This window comes from Elephantulus edwardii, unplaced genomic scaffold (assembly GCF_000299155.1).
Source record: "Elephantulus edwardii isolate Elephantulus edwardi_28Jun2011 unplaced genomic scaffold, EleEdw1.0 scaffold00009, whole genome shotgun sequence".
NCBI classification, from domain to species: Eukaryota; Metazoa; Chordata; class Mammalia; order Macroscelidea; family Macroscelididae; genus Elephantulus; species Elephantulus edwardii.
The window spans coordinates 4,889,084-4,896,472 of NW_006399759.1; the positions used below are offsets into that span (position 1 = coordinate 4,889,084).

The 7,389-nt window shown below is 38.8% G+C and overlaps 1 protein-coding gene across 2 annotated transcripts in view; it reads right to left on the minus strand.

The window, feature by feature from the left end:
• BRE (brain and reproductive organ-expressed (TNFRSF1A modulator)) overlaps positions 1 to 7,389 on the minus strand; it is a 724,026-nt gene that overhangs the window by 701,780 nt on the left and 14,857 nt on the right. The window lies entirely within an intron of this gene.

The window sequence follows — 7,389 nt, forward strand, 5'->3', positions numbered from 1 at the left end:
GTCTCAGTTCTATTTTCCTCGAGGTATCTTCCTAGCAGTGAAATAGCTGGGCCATATGAAGTTTCTATGTTCAGTTGTGGGGTTTTTCTTTCTTTTTTTTTTTTTTTTTGTTTGCTCACAAAATTCATATACATTGTATTTCACTCTATTCTTCATTCATATTATGTTTCATACCATCATTCTCATGCACTATATTTTATAAAATCAATCACCTTTGGACCTTGCCCATTATTACCTAATCTTTTCAAGAGCCCACTGGATTTTTCCCATTTCCTTCACCCTCTCCCTCCACCTACCAAATTGTTCGCCTCTGTGGTTTTGCCCCTTCCCTCCTTGCATCTCCATATATGCTTTACTAGTTATCTGCCTATTTTTACAATAATGGTCTTATGCGGTATTTGTCTGTATGAGGCTGAGTTAGTTCATTCAGCATCATTTTCTCTAGTCTCTCCCAAGTACGTAGCATTTTTTAAAATTGTTCCTCTTTTTGTTCAGCTTTTTGAGGAAACTCCAAACTGCCTTCCAGAGTGGTTGTAATATTTTACAATTCCACCAGCAGTATAAGAGACTTCCAATCTCTCCACATTCTCTCCAACATTTATTACTCACTATCCTGTTAAACTTTGCCACTGTTACTGGGGAAGATGGTATCTCACTGTGGTTTTGATTTGTGTCTCTCTCAGTGCCAGTGATTTTGAGCTTTTCTTTACGAAAAGCTTTATGTTGACCATCTGAATGTTTTTCCTCGTGAAAAGAAAAATGACCGGTCAGTATCTCTCATGAATATGAATGTAAAAATCCTTAACAAAATCCTGGCCAATAGAATTCAACAGTACATCAAAAAAAAAAATAATTCATAATGACCAAGTGTAATTCATAACAGATAAGCAAGCATGGTTCAACATAAGAAAAATAATAAACATAATTCATCACAATAACAAAGCAAAGAACAAGAAATAGATGATCTTATCAATTGATGCAAAATAGGGTTTTAACAAAATCCAAAACCCCTTCCTGATTAAAACACTCAACAAAATAGGAATAGAAAGAAATTTCCTCAACATAGTGAAAAGTATATGTGCAAAACCAAAAGCCAACATCATTCTTAGTGGAGAAACACTTAAGGTGTTTCCCTTGTGAACAGGGACCAGACAAGGATGCCAAATAACAAAACTCCTATTCAAAATTGTACTTACCTGCTACAAGTACAAATACTTAACTTACTAGGGTAATACGGTAAGAGAAGGAAATGAGGCATTCAAATTGGCAAAGAGGTGGCAAAATGGTCACTGTATACATACAACATGATAGTATACACAGAAAATTCCAAGGACTAAACAAACAAAAGTTAGACTTAACCTAGTTGACCAATTAGGTAGAGTGGCAGGACATTAAGATAATATACAAAAATCAATGGGATTCCTCTACAGTAACAAAGAAAACACAGAAAAGAAAACTAATAATACCATTTACAATAGCCAACCACAAACTGAGATACTTGGGAATATACTTAACTAGAGACAATAAAGACCTTTATAAGGAAAACTCCTATCTAAAAGGAAAACTGTTCTCTGTTCATTGATAATAATATAGTCAATCTAGTGAAAATGACAATCCTACCAAAAGTAATCTACATGTTTAATGCAATCCCAATAGGGATACCAAACTAATTTTTCAGAGATATAAAAGGCAATTAGAAAGTTCATTTGGAAAAGAGACCCTGAATAAGCAAAGCACTTCTGAAAAAAGAAAAACAAAATGGGAGGCATAGCACTCCCTGATCTCAAAACTTACTACATGGCAGTAGTAATAAAAACAGCATGGTACTGGTCCAATGACACATAGATAGATCATTGGAACAGAATAGAGAACCCAGACATTAACCCAGCTACATATGGTTAACTGGTATAAGACAAAGGGGAAAAAATGTATCAGATGGGGAAACGACAAACTCTTCAACAAATGGGGCTGGCAAAACTGGACACTTGCCTGCAGAAAGCTGAAGCAGGATCCATATCTGCTTATACTATACATAAAAATCAACTGAAGGTAGATCAGATCTATGGGGAAAGCCTCAAACCATAAAGATCATAAGAGACAAAATGGGACCAAACTTAGAAGACCTAGCCTATGGCATAAAGAGGCTGGCAAATATAGCCAGAAATGCACAACCAGGAGAGGATAACATTGATGAATGGAACCTTCTAAAAATTTAAGTCTCTATGTGTGTTCATAAAAAACTTTTGCCAGGAAGGTGAAAAGAAAATCTACAGACTACAGAAAACATTTGCAATGACATCTCAGTCAAAGGTCTCCTAACAAAAGCTTACAGAATACTGAAGGGCCTCCACAAGGAAAAGACTGATAACTCATTTGCTAAATGGGCTAAAGACATTGGAACAGCTTTCCATACTTTAAACCATGCAGTGTTTACTTGCTCAATTTGGAATACTGTTTCTTGGTTTCAGCACAGTTTTCATATGAGCATAATTAAGTGTTCTCAGATTCTCATTCTTCTCAATGTTGGCTGTCATGTGTCATGATCCACACAGTCAAATGAATTCTTTAAACGACCACAGACATAGAGGCTAGAATTTACCACACATAATTTTAGAAGACACTGTTTAATCCACCACAGTATTTTTATTTCTCTAATTCCTTTTTTTAAAAAATAGCTAAAGAAAGCTATTTATTCCTTTTATTTAAAAGAAAAAAATAAAAATATTAAATGTTAATAAATACCATTCCAAGTATTTTTCAGGCAGAGCTAGTTCAGAGAAGGCCCACAATAATAGATTCATTTCAAATTTATCATCCTATGCATTATTTTCATGTAAATATTCAGTGACACATTTAGAAATTTGGGAGACTCAAAAGAAAAGATGGAGAAAGGAATGTTTGTTGGTGAAACCAACATGGCAAAAGAAGTTCAGATTTATATCTTACATAAACCAGTGACACTCAAGAAATCAAAACACATACTGCATTGGAAACATCTGCCATTGAAGACCTTTCCAAGGTGCTAAACAGAAAGGTGATCCTCCAACGAGTTCTCAGAGGCAGTTAATCGCATGGGAGATTGTCTACCCTTCTGCAGTGGAGCAGCTGGTGGACTTGAACTGCGTGCCTTCAGGATTGCAATACAGCTTCTTGCCATTAGGCCACCAGAGCTCCCTAAAGAGAAAGCTCCGTAGGGTGCATCTGAGCCAAGTCACAGTATGCAAGGGCTTTGAATAGGGGTGTTGGAGAAGACTGCTGAAAATCACATGGACTGCCAAAAAAACAAACAGATATGTTTGAGGGAAAGTGCAATGAGAGTGCTCTTTGAAGGAAAATATGGCAAAACTTCATCTCACAGACTTTGGGCATGTTACTAGGAGACACTGTTCCTCGGAAAGGAACATCATGCTTGGAAAGGCAGAAGTCATCAAAAGAGCGGAAGACCCTCAACAAGATAGAGTGACACAGTAATCCCAGCAATGGGATCTAGTGTGTCAGAGAGATGAGGATGGCACAGGACAGGACAGAGTTCAGATATGTTGTTCATAGGGTTGCTATGAATTGAACAGGACTTGAAGGCACCTAACAACAACATCTTGCTGAAAGATGAACAATGAATAAAGATGACATGGGAATTGAAGTCTTTGAATTTTGGTAGTGGAGAAGAATATTGAATAGCTAATGGACTTCCGAAAAAATAAACACGTGTCTCTTGAAGAAAGTGCAATGAGGGTGCTCCTTGGAGGCAAAGATGGTGAAACTTTCATCTTGCACACTTTTGGGCATCCTGTCAGTCGACCCAGTACTTGGAAAAAGACATTATATAGGGAAAGGAGGAGGGTCAAAGAAAGATAGAATGATCCTCAACAAGATGGATTGATAAAGTGACTATAACAATGAGCTTGGGCATTTCTCAAGCTGAATAGGGACAGCACAATAGGATACGGCAAGGTTCAGAGTTATTATTGTTGTTCATAGGGTCCCTGAATCAAAGTTGACTTGATGGATCATAACAATAACAACTCTCTGGCCATCAGCTCCCTGTAAAATCTATAATACCTCTAAAAAGAGTCTTCGTAAACTAAAGCCTTCCTAAAGAAGGCCTATGTCTAAATTTTATCCATTCAGTCTTTGTTATCTAGAGATGCTATAACAAAGATATCACAAGTTTATAGTTTTAACAAAAAGAAACCTAATTTTATTTCAGAAGGCTAGCAGTCCAAATTCAGAAGGAAAAGTCTCTGAGTCTCCTGGTTCTAGGAGTTCCCTAGTGCACGTACTTAGGTCCAAAAGACGCACTGTGCCTGCCCCCAACCGTTTTGTGGAGGTACTGAGGTACCTCCTCTCTCATTTCTTTTATCTCTTGTGAGAGAAAAGGTATTACAGACCACTCTAGAGGCAGACTCCCCTTACATGAGATTGGAACCAGTAAGGATTAAGGGTGTTGCGTCATACCCTAAATCCTACTGCAACTGTTCTATTTATCAGATCATGGGAGATCATTATAGAAGTTCCACATTACACCACTGTACACACACATACTCTGAAAGAAACAATTCAATCCATGTCATAATACAGTAAATTCCCTTTGTCACAGAATGTCTTTAATTGACAGTTTCATTGAAATATAATAAACATTTTTATAAAATTGACCCTTTTAAAGTTCACATGGTCAAGTCATTTTTAGTATACTCACAGTGCTGTGCAGCAAGCAACATCATCTAAATTTAAAACTTTTTTATCACCCCCTAGAAGAAATCCAAAGTTTTAGAAATTCAAAGTGCTTTGAAAGAACTCGATAAAAATAAGGCCCCAGGAATTGATGATATACCAACTGATATATTTCAACTAAAGGATGCTGCTCTGGACATACTCACCAAGTTGTGCCAAGAAATCTGGAGGAAAACCACTTGGCCAACTGACTGGAAGAGATCTATATTTGTTCCCATTCCAAAGAAAGGAGATCCAACCCAGGATGGAAACTATAGAACAATATCATTAATATCACATGCAAGCAAGATTCTGCTAAAGATTATCCAAAAAACTACTGGAATAGCACATCAACAGAGAACTATCAGAAGTGCAGACTGGGATTAGAAGGGTTCTTGGTACTAGGGATGTTGTAGCTAATGTTAGATGGATCTTGGCTGAAAGCAGGGAATACCAGAGGAATGTCCACCTGTGTTTCATTGATTATGCAAAGGCATTTGACTGTGTAAATCACAACAAACTGTGGCTGACTCTGAGAAGAATGGGAATCCCAGAACACTTGATCGTGCTAATGTGAAACCTATACTTGGACCAGGGGGCAGTCATCAGAACGGAGCAGGGAACACTGCATGATTAAAAATTGGGAAGGGTGTATACCAGGGATGTGTCCTGTCTCCATACCTTTTCAGCCTTATGCAGAACAGATTATCCAGGAGTCTGGGCTGTATGAGGAGAAGTGTGGCATCAGGATTGGTGGGAGATCTATCAACAATCTGTGTTATGCAGATGACACAACCCTGCTTGCTGAAACTGAGGAGGACCTGAAGCGCTTGTTGCAGAAGGTCAGGGACTGCAGTCTTCAGTCTGAACTGAGGCTCAATATCAAGAAAACAAAGATTCTCACCACTGGGCCGATTGGCAGCATCATGATGGATGGTGAAGAGACTGTGACTGTAAACAGCTTTAGTTTGCTTGGCTCCACAATCAACACTCTTGGCACCAGCAGCCAGGAAATTAAAATACGTATTGCTATGGGAAAGTCTGCAGTTAGAGACCTCTCTAAAGTACTGAAGAACAACGATGTCCGTCTGGAGACTAAAGTGCATCTGATACAGACCATGGGAAACAGAAGGAGAATTGATACCTTTGAGCTGCGGTGGTAGAGTATTGATTATACAATGGACTGCTAAGAGAACAAACAAGTTCATCCTGGAGAGGGTGAAGCAAGGCTGCTCCTTGGAGGCAATGATGTTAAAGCTTCATCAGACATACTTTGGACATGTTGCAAGGAGGGACCAATCCTTGGAGAGGGACATCATGCTTGGGAGGATGGAGGGACAGCACAGGAGAGAAAGATCCTCAATGAGATGAATTGATTCAGTGACTGGGGTAATCGAGGTAGGTGTGTCAGAGACAATAAGATTGGCACAGGACAAAGTAGGGTTTAGGGCTGTTATAGAGAGGGTCGCTATGAGTCACAAGCAACTCAACAGTACATACCAACAACACAACAACAAAAGAAATCCATTCACAGGCTCCTAATTCACCTAATCCTTGAATCCTATTTTTCTGTCTCTATAGATTTAGTTATTCTGAACATTTCACATAAATGCAACTATATGATATTTGGCCTTTTGTCCCTGACTTCTTTCACTCAGCATATTTTGAAAGTTCACAGTATTCATTCTTTTATATGTTGCTGTTGTTATGTGCCATCGAGTCACTTGCAACTCATAGCGAGCCTATGTACAAGAGCCCTAAACACCGCTGTATCGTGTGCCAACCTCGCCGTCTCAAACACGCTCATTCCCACCACTCCAATCACAGAATCAACCCATCTCATTGAGGGTCCTCCTCTCCTATAACTGAATAAAATATGTGTAATGTTGTTGCTACTAGGTGCCATCAACTCGGAACCAACTGCTGACCTTCAATTAGGTTTGCCGAGACTGTAATACATGAAGGAAGAAATCACCCATCTTTCCCCTGCAGAGCTGTGGGCAGATTTGAACTGCTGGCCTTTGAATTGGCAGCCCAACTCCTTAATGATTAGACCATCTATTTACCATTTAGGAGGTCATTTTCACAGATTTTTGACCAGTAAAAATGTTAAGATCGAATATGATCATCTAATATGATCTCTCATTTTATGGGTAAAGAAATCAAAGCCTACCAAATATTAATTGACCATTTGCTACTCATTAATCATGTTTGTTCCCATTCCAAAGAAGGGAGACCCAACTGAGTGTGGAAACTACAGAACAATAGCATTGATTTCACATGCAAGCAAGATTCTACTGAAGAGTATCCAAAAACGACTGGAACAGTACATCAGCAGAGAACTGCCAGAAGTCCAGGCTGGGTTTAGTAGGGGTCGTGGTACTAAGGATATTGTAGCCGATGTTAGATGGATCTTAGCTGAAAGCAGAGAATACCAGAAGAATGTCTATCTGTGTTTCATTGATTATGCAAAGGCATTTGACTGCGTGGATCATAACAAACTGTGGCTGACTCTGAGAAGAATGGGAATCCCAGAACATTTAATTGTGCTAATTCGAAACCTATACTTGGACCAAGTCAGAACAGAGCAGGGCAACACTGAATAGTTCAAAACTGGGAAGGATGTATGCCAGGGATGTGTCCTATCTCCATACTTTTCAACCTGTATGCAGAGCAGAT